A 14033-nucleotide genomic window follows, 5' to 3' on the forward strand; every position below is an offset into this window, starting at 1 on the left:
GGTAATCAGTTGAACAAAAACAGGCTATTAAAATTCACAATGTATTCTATGTTGAGATTCTAGAAATAAAAAAAAAAGATGAAAGTAGATGCATTGTTTTGTGGATTAAATCAGATAAGAAAGCCAAGCTTTTTAAACTCACCTTTTCTGATCAATTTACAAAGAAAAACTATATAAAATTCCTTGTAGCTTTCATCTTACACTGACTAACTGTGGTAAAGGATTTCTCCCTGATATTTTTGCTTAAAAGATTCAAACAATTTTAATTCTAATAATAAAGCAAAAACTTCATTTTCTGGGTATTTTATGCTATTTTGATGTTGTATTCTTAGGAGTAAAGTGCTAAGTTGGTTTGACTTGGACAGTACAGTATAGCAAGGAAATAAGAAATCTATGATGAAAATGGCACTTTTCTCCCACTGGATTGATAATCAAAAGATTAATGTGAGAACTTGGGCAAATGAATTTTCATTTCTGAACATTTTATTAAGAAAGGGAATCATGGACTCCTTTAGAGAATCTGGTGAAGATGCACAATACATAAGTGCATACAATTTTACATATTTCAAGGGGTATGCAGACTTCTTGGAGCTACAGTCCCCACCAGTAGGCAATGAAACTGAGAACTAGATAATTCCTGAAGTACTTTTGTAATCTATGCTTCAAATGCAATTGACAAGCATTTTGTCCTAAATTATTCTTTTAACTGAGAAAAAATTTTAAATGGTATAAGTAAAAGCCTAGCTCTACCACTTTCTCCCCCACTTTTTGCCTTTGTTCATTGCAAACAAGATTCTTCTTATGCAAATATCCTTTAGGACATCTTGGCAAAAGAAATATCCTAATGTAATCATCCTTTAACTATTAATGTTTTGGTTAATTGCTGGTATATCATCTGATTTGCTTATACATAAGGTCAAAAACCTGCGGTAATCCATCATAACCTAATCATTTATATTTTCTTTATCAAAGGCCACTTAATATTTTAACCTGCATTGACTACTATAAAGTTAATTTTTCATATTTGAGAAATACTCAAATTAGCCTTTTAAAAATTACACCATAAAAATGACCATACATAAGTCAAAACTAAGGGTATCATAAGCAAATAATTTTTGGCAATTATTCTTAGGAAACCATATCTTAAGCACATTCCTCTACATTATTTAAACTGGTATATTACAACAATTTATATATAACTCAATAAAATTTATAGTACATATAGTCCAGGTTCAATGGAAAAAAATAATTGATAAATTAGAAACCTCTCTGTGAAAACAGGATATTAAAATTCCTAATTTATTAGATAGTTTTTGTCAATAAGCTTTATGAATTTATATGTGTGCCATAAAATGATTATCTTTTAACCTTATAAAATTTGAAGTACCTACATTTGGGTTTGATATATTCCTATACGTTCCCTGTAAAAGGGTACAGAGAGTTCTATATCTGTATTTATCTCTAAATTGATAATGATTAAGGATCTAGAGCTTATGAAAATATCAAGAGAAATTGCTGAAAAATGATTGAATCTCATTCTATAATGATTAAACCTAAAATCTAAGAGAAGTATGTTAGGATAATATGTATTTTGCTTTCACTTTTAATTTTTATACATTTGCTTTGCCCAAATTGGTTTGCTTATGCATTTTCCACAAGCTACAACTCTTAGTACTGTTTTTAATGATGAATCGCCAGGAGTATATTTTATTAGTCTAATATGCTATACTTTACCATGCAACATTGATCTCGCATGAAAGTAACTTAGGGGGAAGAATAGCACATGGGAGACAATTTTCTAAATTATCCACTCACTTATACACTCAAGATGTATTTGTTGAGCTACTACTATGCTGTGCCAAATGACATTCTAGGCCTTAGATAGGCATCGGCGAACCAAAATGAAAAAAACCTCTAGCTCTCAGAAGCTCTCATAGATTTTTGAAGATAGTGGAGAGAAAAGGAAACAAACAAGCATACGTGGAGAATAATAAGTACTGTGAAGAAAAATACAGCATTACTTATAGTTAAAAAATAAATAAATAGACCAACCAAACATCAAGTTGCCAGAAAATTAATTTTTAAATCAATATGATAAATTTTACTCCTGAGAATAGGTAAAGGAATTTTTTTTTTTAAATCCTGGTAAATGTCCCTATCCACCCTTAACCCTAACCAATATTCAAAGAGTAACTAAAGGGATTGGACCTTTTATTGATCTCTCGTGGCCCCCTCACCTAGACCCTCAGCAGAGGGTGACCCAGGCCTGCCTCCAGCCTTGGCATGCTCCATGCTTCTCCATATTCACTGAATTACAATTATGCTGACCTTTGGGTTTTGTTGTTTTTCAAACCTATAAAGCTTCATTCTGCCTCAGAATTTCACAAACATGTTGTTCCACCTTGAATCTATCCCTTTACTCACCCCCAACCTCAACACACCTCCAAATAACAGCAACTTTCTAAAAGTGATTTCAACATGGAAGCCAATTTGGGATGAGGCCCCCTGCTCTCACTTACCTAGCATTTTTACTTGTCCTTTTTGGAATTTATTACAATTTAAATTATATAATGACATATGCTCTTTTGGTGTGTGTATTTGTATTCTATCTTTATCTTTCATTAGCCTGAAAGCTCTTTAGGATGAAGTAAGGGGCACTGAAATAGCTGTTTCAATGTCTTACACCCTGCCCGACTCAAAATAAGCATTTAGAAAATTGTTTCATAGAGAATGAGTTTCCATCAAAAATGTCTTTAGTTTGCAAAATATGATTTTATGAAACACATGGCAAAGTAGGTTCTGGTGGGAGCTGGTAATATTTTTTAAACCATGTGACCGAGCAGATTAGTCCAGTTGAATCTTGTGTTTTTAAATATGTGTTACACACTGTTCCTGCCCCAGACTCTGCTGGAAGTCCTGCTTGTTCGTAGGCTCATAGTCCCAATGACAGATGGTTTTTAATCTTCGCTATTTGGCTTCCAGAATGGGAGTATATTTCTAACTCATGTATTATCTCCAACACATAGACACTGGTTGGTTGTGCTTTCTGAGTAATCAAATACTTTTTGCGACCTGTAGCCATAGGAAAAATGTTTTAAATGCTTTCTAGTGAGAAAAGCCACTTTATACTTAGAAGCATTGTTGAGAAAAAGATCCAATTGTGAAAAGCCACAATTGTGTAAACCATTAAATAATTCCAGGACTTTATTGTTGGATCACCTCATGCCCAGTACTCAGAAGGACACACACATATGCACATAAGCACATAATGTTGATGACATTTACTGCTTCTTTCAAAATGTGAAATTAGAATTATTCTTAAGAATGGGAAGAATCTTTCTTCAATGCCTAGCATATCCTAAATCTCAATCATGGTACTTATCAATTTGTAGTAATTTTCTTATTTTATTTCCATATCTATCTCCCCAACTCTTTCAAGGGCAAGAAATTATCTTTTTTTCTTTTTTATCCTCAAAGTCTGCCCCCACAAAAGGCCCTTATAGACCATCGATTAATATTCATGGAATGAATCACAGGTAATAAATATGTACTTTTGATGAAATGGGCTGAGCTGAAGTCAATTATCCTTTCTCTAGCTCAGCCAGGCAAAATAGAGCTCAGAAGCCACTCAGGAACAATGCTCCCTTATGCAGCATCTGTTTCTTTAAACCAAAAGCTAAGGTTTTCCCAAACCTAGTAAACCCTCAGAAGATTTTTCTACATAGATTTATCCTATATCTATTCTGGTCCATTAGTTGGCAAATAAGACTCCTTAATAACTGCAGAGAAACTATAAAATTCTATTCAGAATATAATGAAAGCTGCAGGGGATTGTGTGTTCATCTTGTAGTAGGAAAATTTGAATCCTCAAATAACAGGGTGTTGCTATGTTAGCTTTCTCCAGAGAATTGAAACCCAAACTGTAAAGAGAGCAGAATGGTCTGATTAGTATCAGAGCCACTGGAATCTGCAGAGCCTCCATTCTTAATTGGTTCTACAAGATTCAACTGATAACTTAAATCTCCCTACTTGTATTTCTACGTTCGTGGAAGAATCATGCCTCTTTCCTTAGTGTTTTGAGATTTCATATTCTAAAATCATTATTTAAAAACCTCAGATATAAGAAAGTAGGTTTCTCTCTATCAACAGATAAATGCAAGGAGTGCATTAAAGAAAACAAAGAATAAAAGGAAGAAGAAAGACAAATGGAAAAGAAAGGAGAAAGGGAGCGGGCAAGGACAAAAGAAGCAAAGAAGGAAGGGAACTATTAAAATATTTGATAGAGCTCCTCCACAACTCCAGTGCTTTTATGTGCAGTATTTCAGTGTCCTTCCTAGGTAAATAGCAATGCCTTTCCTTTTTGTTAGCACTGTGGTAGCTGCTGTTGCTTACAAAGAGATTCACAAATCAAAGTAGACTCAGTTAGCTTTTCAATAATTCCAAAGGGTGGGAGAACATTGCCAGAGAAGGATAGCACTTCAGTATTCTAGCAAGGAGTCTTGTTAGCAAAACAAAGTGTGAATTGCTTAGAGATAATTCCCTGCGGAGGGTAATTCCACTGGGCACCGTCTGTGGTAGCACATGCTATTTCTCCTGTATAGACCGATGTCATTGAACAAGATATGTCAGAAGAAATGTGAAAAACTCACTTTTTAGAAACATCGATTCTTCTAGATTTTTACATATTGATTCTTAGCCTGGAGCACCTAGTACAACCAGGAACTGAGAAAGCTAGAGAAGGATATGAATAATAAATGCACTGCATAAGCACAACTCTATATACCCAGTTAGTAGTAAAGGCAAGTGCAGAGTTGCAGGCCAGCATTTTAATGAATTATTTCTTTTATTTTCTCTCTCAAGAGAAAACAGGAAAACGAGAACTAGCAAGAACTTGAGTGACAGACGCCTGGATTCAGATCAGAAGATTGTTCATTTGCCTATTGCTTCATTCCTGGAAACTGCACTACAACTGTCTGATTAAGGTATTTGGAAAATCTAGATTTTGATAGGTTTTGTTATCTTATGATACATGGAGTGGGAGAAGCATTTGTATAGATTAGAGGTCTATATCTCTTACTTTAAAAAATGTTTTTATGATATTAAAGTAAATATTAGTATTTGTCATATCTTTTGAAATTATTAGTAGTATTAATGCCCTTGAAGTGCTAGTTAGTTTAGTTGATGGGGAATTGGTAATTTATATAACATTTTTGCTTTCTCCTACTCTCATTTTATACTCATCAAATCCAAAGTTGTCATGGTTCATTATCTGTAGATGATCTTGAGCAGCCTTGCATTCTAAAAGAATATGCCATGGCATCTGCCTCTGTGCTTTTGTGCCCTGCTGTACAAATGATATTTTAATAAGAGTATTGGGTAAGGGAGTGGAAATAGAGGCAGAATTTGTCTCAGGCTGATGTTTCTTTGTGCCATACTATGTCTTTATTTTCATAGATGTGTAATTCAACAATGAAGTACATATGTTACATATGTGACTGTAACTTATGTTAGAGTACATAACTGGGGTTGTAAAGTATCTGCTTGAATGTCTTAACTAGCGAATTCCATCAAATTCAATTATCATTCTTAGACTCTTTATTAACCAGTCAAATTGCTTCTTTGGTCTAAGTCATTTCTAACACACTTTCACTAGGCACAAACATAATTCTATAGCATAAATTTGAAGTGAGTAAATTATCTCACTAATTATTATTTGGAGTCCAGGTTACTGAAGTTTTGAATTTCCAAAGAATAGCCTTTCACATTGCTCTCATCATATATAGGCGAGATAATGTTCCAATACGAGACTGTGTCTTGAAGACTTTATTCTACTATTTGCATCTTAGTTTTCTTTCTGAGGAAGTTAGCTACAGTCGGTCTCCAATACTAAAATCACATGGAAATAAATTAACTATACATGCCTATAAATTCACTGACTTATTAAGTAAATCTCTCCAGTAGGCTTGTATTACATCACAGGTCCCTCAATTTTGGGGAATGAACTATTTCAATGCTAGAAGTTTCTTCTCTCTCATGCAGTGTGATACTACAGTATAGGATCACAGTTGTTATTGATGAAACATTTTTTTTTTCTAATTTTCATAATATTTTACATGGATTATTAAATCAAAGTGGTCTGAAAATGCACATACCCAGAATCAAAAGTACTTTAGTTTCTTAGGAAATAATTATCAGAGTGCTAACGTAGAGTAGTTATCGCAATCATTTTATGATGAATGGTAGGTGCTGATGTTCTGGCAGTGTAGTTTTTACCATACAATTTTTTAAACATTTCCATTTTATTCTCTTCTACTTTAATGCCTTAAAAGAACATTTTCTTCTTTTATTCTGCAAATATTTTAAGAAACATTTCAAAGATGAAGCCTGAAGCCAGCCTACAGAAATATCTGTTCCTGGGTTCCATGCCAGGCTTACTTAACCAGAATTATTGGGAGTGAACTGCTCTAGAACCAGCATTTTTAAAAGGTATATCAGATGATTCCAATGCATTCCAAAGTTTAAGAATCACTACTCCTCTATAATGTGAGAGTAAAGAAACAGGTGAGAGGAAGACATGTAAAATTAAAGACATATAATTGATATCAAACAAAAATATTGAAATTAAAATTAAATTTGGATTTTGACATTTTTCTTCATATTTTTATTTCCTATAACTGTTCAAAAAGTTTACACTATCTTATTTTCTCTTTAATGTCTTAAATATTTTTAAATTAAAAATTCAATATTAAAGATGTCAAAGATATGAATGTCTAATAATTTAAAAGCTTCCCAAAGTTGCCAAATAATACAATCTCAGTAATAATAAAAAGGATTAAATTTATAGTTTGTACAATTAATTATTATTTTTAAGTTTGAGTCTTTAGTTTTACAAAGCTTTCTAAGTAGTAAGTCATTCTTTCTATATTAGATATATCTAAGAAGCATCACTTCTTTAAGCGGTGCTTTTGTTATGGTTTCCATTGAGACAACTCCTATGGGTGTTGAACTTTCAAAAGATAATTTCTTGGTACAAATAAGTTATCTCTTCTGAGCTCAGTGTTTTCCATTTATTCATAAATGAATATTTCTGTGTTATCTAATTTTAGTTAAGAGAATTTTCTCACAGCTTTCAGTATTAACAAGTTACACATTGTTTGCCAACTTAATGTGGCAAATTCCAAAGTAAGTATACACTTAAGTGAGAATCAGGGAAAAAATAACTGTCTTCTGAACTATAAAATACAGAATTTTCTGAATACCTCTGGTATGGGATGAAATCAAAATGCAGTATTAGATCTAGTAGAAAAACTGCAGACAATGTTTGACCCATAAAATTAATTCTTGCTTCCCACTTGATGGACTCAACTGAGGCAAGGGTCTAAAAAGGGAAAATGATCAAAATCTTTAGGTTTTTCAGGTACACTTACTTTATGAAATAAATGTGTCCTGAAATGATTGAAATAATTTAAATTATTTTCCAAACCCATTAGAATTCTTTTGTAAATTAAAAGCCCCTTGGTTTTCAGCTGGTTTTAAAGATCATGTTTATTATACAGGCAGGCACTAACTTCAATTGCATTGTTTCAAAAGTTTAATTTGTAAGTTAAATATTGAGAACTCAAAATACATTTTCTCACAGAAATAATGCTATAAATAATGTTAGATATTCAGATTCAATTTTTTAAAATCCATGAAATTATAGTCAAATCATATAATTTGTGAAAATAAAGATTTGAAGTGAAAAATAATAGAAAACAATATTATATGATTCTAAAAAGTAAACCAATGAGATAAAATTGTTTTAGTTCTTTTTTATTTTGAATATCAATGCTAAATGAAAACAATTAGAAATTGAAAGAATATAGGAATTTTTTCTAAAACACAGAGAAGGTGTTTATCAGAAGAAGAGACGATAGAGGGAAGAAATGCTGGCCAGAGCTAGAGCGTGAGGGACAAAATGATCTCAAATAGGGGTAGCCCAGAAGTATTAAACTAGCTATTAAATAGACAAAATATTCATCAATGGTTATATTTGTAACTCAGGGAAACAGGTGTATTATTATAAAATGAATGGCTACATATAGTAGTTACACATCCATTGAGAAAGCATATGAAAAGAGGACATGTTTAAGCATAGACAGCGTAAATTCACTAAGCATCAGTGAATGGTGTGAAGACAGAGAACTAGTGAGTCTCATAGTCTCTTACCAATTGCTTTTTCTCTGAATTACTCAACATACCACTCAAGGTTTTATCAAGCTCCACTAAAGAATTCTACCCCGTATGTCCTTCAAAAGGTTCAGCATCAAGTATTCTAGTATATCAAATTTATCAATTTGCTACATTTAGCCATATAGTGTTCCTTCACTTTACCAAATATTTATTGAATATCTACTGTGTATTAGATACTATGATAAATTTGTTACCTTTAGCCCAGAACTTAAACCACAAAGAATATTTTGTTCTAGTTGAATTTTAGTATTTTGTATTTTACTATTTCTCGTTCTTTTTTGTTCATTAAATTTGGATATTCTGAGAGTACAAGTAGCATCTGTGCCTAGGGATGGAAGAACAGGGCTATGAATAACTTGGAGAGTAAGGCCCAAATAAGAGTATATCTGTCTCATTCCTTCTTCAGTCTTTGGATTCCAAGGAGGTGTTAGTGGCCCTAAGTAGAGTCCCCAGTACTCCCATTTAACCTAAAGAACAAGTATTATGGTGGAAAAGCAAACAGAACTATTTCCTCATGACTAACATTCTCCATTCAAAGAAAACTTAGTAATTTCAAAATAAAGGCTGGTAATATATAATATCTTCTAATTTGACCTAAGCCTCACTACTAGGCTAATCTGCAATATAAAAAGCAAGAATTAGAAAGTTATCTTGGAAAAAAGAGATCATAATTCTTTATCACATCTAACTTTTGCAGTAAAATAGAACATCTAAAAGAAATGTTTCCAAAATCTCCATTACCAGTTAGGTCATGGCACAACAGAAATCATTATGTAAGTTCCTAAAAATCCTTCTTTATTCTGAAAATTCCACTGGAGCAGGGTGAAATGGTTCATTTCCCATTAAAGTTGTTAAAAGGGATTTTTAATGTAAAGTACTCCCACTTTTCCATTCCATTCTCCAGAAATAAGAGCAAAGGATAAGGTGGAGTGTTAACAACATTCAAAGGAAATTCTTAAGATGAGAATGTTCAGTGCCTATATTATCTCAAAGTTTATTCAGCAGCTTTCAAAAACTACTGTTAAATCCTGGGTTTAATAAGACTGTTATGGGTATCACCACCCAACTTTGAGTGAATTTTTCAGATGCTTTTGTTCCCTTGTCTCTTTGACGTGATTCTTCAAAATTGCCTCACAAATGCCATATCACCAGTTATCTTCGTATATACTTGTTTGAAGTTCCCTATAGTTGGGCTTCCAATCAATATGTCTGTCTCCTACTTCCCCTTGGTCCAACAAACCTTGTTCATCATGAAGCCTGAGTTCACACTATTTATTCAACAGTGATTTTGTTAAGCACCTATGCCAGTCACTCTTCCAAGCCATCTGTCCAGGCCCCTGTTCTCATGAATATTTGATTTTCGTGGACAGGCAAAATATTAACAAGGAACAAATATATAAATATTTAAACCAACTAAAGTAACTCTAATCATATTCTTCTCTATCTTTTTTCCTTCAAGTTTTATTTAGTTAGTGATCCTACTCTTCATTTTAATCTCATTGATTCTGACTGTTGTCAACCATGCACTAAAATCAATCTGATCCACTTGTTTTAACTCTTTGAAGACTTTCCATCTTCTTAAGTGAAAAGGACAGAGAATTCATAAATTACATATCATATAAAGCTGAATTGCCTGAGAAATTTAATCCATATAGCTAGGCCTAAGTAATGCTGGGGTGGCTGCATTATGGCCATTATGGAATCAAATGCCAACAACCCAGGCCTCAAAAGACATCTTTTCTGATCCTGAGATTTTTCTCAATTACATTTTCCAGTGACTAAGTGTTCTATTTAGGGACACATCAGAATAAATCTTTTGCTCTGTTGCTCTGCCTGTCTGGCAAAATAACTTTAGTATTACCAAAGTTGGACTAGCCACTCCTAAATTCAATAAGGTTTGAATGTAGCTAATTAATATAAAAAGAACAACTATTGTAGTAATAGGAAGAAAAATAATGTAGTTGATGATAATGGCTATAAAGCAGAAAATAGATCATAAGAAAAAAATAGCAACTTAAGAATATATATAAATTCTTCAATTTAAGAAGAGATAAACATAACCTGAAAGAGTTAAAGAAATTGGACATTAATTCTTGATAATTTCTCTTAAACAAATTATTACTTAAAATAATTATCACATAAAAATAATATTAAAATGCAACACTTATTAGAGTATAGCCACTCTAATAATAAAAATAATCCTTATATTTGCTTATATTGATACTTATTTAGTCTAATGAAATATTTTATGAAGTTAAGCACTTTTTATTATAATTTAATAAAATCAAAAATTGTTGCTTTTATTTAGTGTTGATTTATTTTTTATTTGAATATATATATATATATTTGCCAATTGTTAGACATTTAAAAGAATCTTCATTTGTCAAACATTTACCCCTTGAGTTACATGTAGCTAAACGTATATTGAACATACACCCAAGAGAATCATAAGGTTCACATGAACATGAAGGAAAACTTCAGATAGAGAACTTCCTATAGAGAATCAGAACCAAAGTAGGAAATGTTTAAAACAGATGAAAGAACATTTTCAAAAATTCAGAATGTGAAGGAACAAAGAGATGTGTTGAAGGACAGAAAATTGTTTCCAGTGCAAAAGTAACACACTCTAGAAAGCCTTCACTTTCCTAATATTGTAAAATTCATGTTGAACTACTTAAAACATAGTCTAAATGGGCTGTATGTATCTAGATTAATCACTGATTACTAATTTGTTTCATATCAACAATCTGGTGGACTGAGATGAGGCACTCACCACCTCTGATTCTTACATACATACATTACCAGTAATATAAATCTATTGATTATTATGAATATTTCTAAATATATTGATCAACAACAAATAAAAACTGAAAATGCACAAGGGTCAGAAGAGAACTCAAAGACAGAAGAAAAAGACTAAGAGCTGATGTTATGACTAAACACAGAAAGGCAAGGCCCTTATCAAGGTTTTAATAGCTGAAGGACTTGGGTCCAAGCAGGTTAGACATCTGGAACTAAAAATCTCACATAAATTCAAGACCCTAGAAGAGCTGCTTCTCCATTGTTGAAGCAACAAGAAAATTGTACCCACTGATCTAGGGGCATGACTGGAGCTTGTCTATCTAGGAATTTAGATGAAATGGAGAAAAAAAAATAGCTCTGCTGTGATAAATCAAAACACTAGACCTTGGCATGTACCAGTGTGGGGCTTAAATTTATATTATTTACAGTACATGAATCCTCAAAATGTAACTTATATAAACTAAGGGAAACCTACAGTTCTGTATAGAAAAATGTCTTAGCCAGGGCACATAGGATTCATGAATTAAAAAAAAAAATAAGTTTACAATTAAATAATAATAAACTCATAGAAGAATTATCCAACATAATAAAGAATAAGCAAACACCACAAGCAGGAAAGTGAAATCCGAAAAATGTGACATAGCTTAACAATATGAAAAAGGCATAAATCATCTATTATAAAAATAATTATTAAGAAATAAAGGAAAAAATAGAAACTAATAGTTGGATACTATTAAAAAAATTAGCAGATTTGGAAAAGAACCAAATGATAATTACAGAAAAGAAAAACATAGTATACAAGTTTAAAATTTTAATGAACACATTCAGGAAGAAAAGAAAAATGGTCTATGAATATTAATAGAGTATGAATTATACCTGTAGAAATTTTCTAGAATGAGCACAGTGTGTTAAGAGATGGAAAAGTTAAGAGACATGGAAGAATAAAATGAGAAATAACACCAAATGTCTATTACAAATTCCACATGAATAGAATTACAAGATAATAGGTGAGAATTATCCATATTTGAAGAAAGATGTGAGTACCATAATGAGAATCGTTACCTGTCACAAACCAGATAAATAGAAGAAACTGAGACGTAGACATTGTAACACAGCCACAGAACTCCAAAGACAGTCTAAACATCTTAAAAAATCCGAGAGAGCAAACAACATAAATAATCAAGGGAAAAAATAATATTTTGTCAACTAAAACTGACAAGATGACAATTAGAAAAAATAGTTTCATATGTTGAAGGAAAATAACTAGCAAACTCAAGTTCCATACTTATATAAACTATGTTTTCAAGAATGAAAGCATAAAAAATAAATGCATTTTTTACAGAAAAATCACTAAAGAAGTTCACCACTCAAATAATTTTGAGTAACAAAATATATATTCTCTTTATTTTGATGAAATCCTGGTTGTAAATTTTTTCAGCTCTGAAATTTGGTTATTCAAGGATTCACTTAATATAAAGACATTCTCGTTAACAGACTTTTGCTAAAGACCAAATTTATTGCTGACGTATCTTCACATATCAAATATTTGAAATTTTAAAGGCACCAGAGAGTTGCTCTTTTGACAGCTAGTAAAGTGGCCTGAAATAGAAACTGGGTGCTGTCCTGATCATTACTCCTTCAGCTATCTAAGCTGTAACATTGCCATTCTTAACAGCAACCTCAAACATGAAATTTTTATGTTCTTGTAAGATCATCCCTCTAGTTCTTGAACTGTCATTAGATGTAGCCTATTGCATTTCAGAATGCACATCCAGACATTTAGATGTGTACATGTAAATGCCTATCTTGCTCTAATAATCTGTAATAGTGTGAAAAATGTATAAGTAACTTGGTAGCTAAACCTTCAAACCATCTTTGTGCCATGTATACTAAGTAGAGAATAGTTGAGCTAGAGGTACAGGAAAAGGTTGTTGGGGTAATTGGAGTAAGTTCTTGCCAGAAAGTTTATGAACATTAATAACTTATACATACTAAAAATTGATTCTGTAAGAAGGGCACTAGAGAATACTAGAATAGGGACAGACCTACCAATGAGTGAATGGCTTACTAAGAGTGTGACTTTATATAGGATAGAAGTTTAAGAGCTCCCAGAGACAGACCAATTACTAAAACAAAGAAATTTGCATAAGTAACTTCCTTACCTCTTAATTTAGATAGATGTAACTATAACCCTTCCTATACTTGTGATGTTTTCTTTTGCCCTAGACAGAATTTACCAAGATAATTAAAGATTAAGAGTATTTTAGCAATACAGTGGCATATAACCATTAGATTATAGTTCTGTTTAATTCTTAAAGCTAATGCATTTATTTATTAAGATAATTATAAATTATGAAATAAGAAGGGAATTTAATAGAAAATATATTAAAATATTATATTCATGAAGGAAATACTGTATAAAGGTGAATTAGAATTTGCTATCAAATAATGTAGAAGATTAGATGGAGTTTTTGTTTCACAATAGCTGATGAGTTGGCAATATGCTCTGTTAAAAACAAGCATTATTATAAAATATTCAAATAATTATTCAAGAATAATTCTTGGCATGATCACTTTATTAGTGACCTAAGCTCAAATTTAGGTCCATAACTGATAAAGGATATCAAGGATTAAAAGAAATATAGAAAGAGCAACAAAACCGTATTTATTTAAGGTTTGTAACATAACCTTTTAAGAAAATAAATTTTGAGATGTTAAAATGAGAAAAAAAGAAGCATAAAATATGCATTTAACGTAAATATATGCCATTACAAGAAACATTGTAAACCTAGGACCAAAAAGAGAAACATTTAAAAATTATAGAAGAGAGTAATCGATGAGATGATATAATGTTTTGTAGAAGAGAATGTTGAAATTTGTTCTTGAAAATTTTTAAGAGATAATTATCTTTGTGAAAAAATTTAATACAATTTTGCTCGATGATGGAGAAATACATTTTTTATTATTTCCTCTCTTGTATTTATAGATAGGTATTGAAA

At 31.7% G+C, this 14033-nt stretch overlaps 1 protein-coding gene across 1 annotated transcript in view; it reads left to right on the top strand.

Moving 5' to 3' along the window:
* Positions 1 to 4854: 4854 nt before the first annotated feature.
* SYT1 (synaptotagmin 1) overlaps positions 4855 to 14033 on the top strand; it is a 382176-nt gene continuing 372997 nt past the window's right edge. Inside the window, exon 1 of the mRNA XM_006923780.3 lies at positions 4855 to 4982. The gene's annotated coding sequence lies outside the window, so the exon portion shown is untranslated. The remainder of the gene's footprint in view (positions 4983 to 14033) is intronic.

Source organism: Pteropus alecto, unplaced genomic scaffold, assembly GCF_000325575.1.
Source record: "Pteropus alecto unplaced genomic scaffold, ASM32557v1 scaffold76, whole genome shotgun sequence".
In the NCBI taxonomy this organism is placed as follows: Eukaryota; Metazoa; Chordata; class Mammalia; order Chiroptera; family Pteropodidae; genus Pteropus; species Pteropus alecto.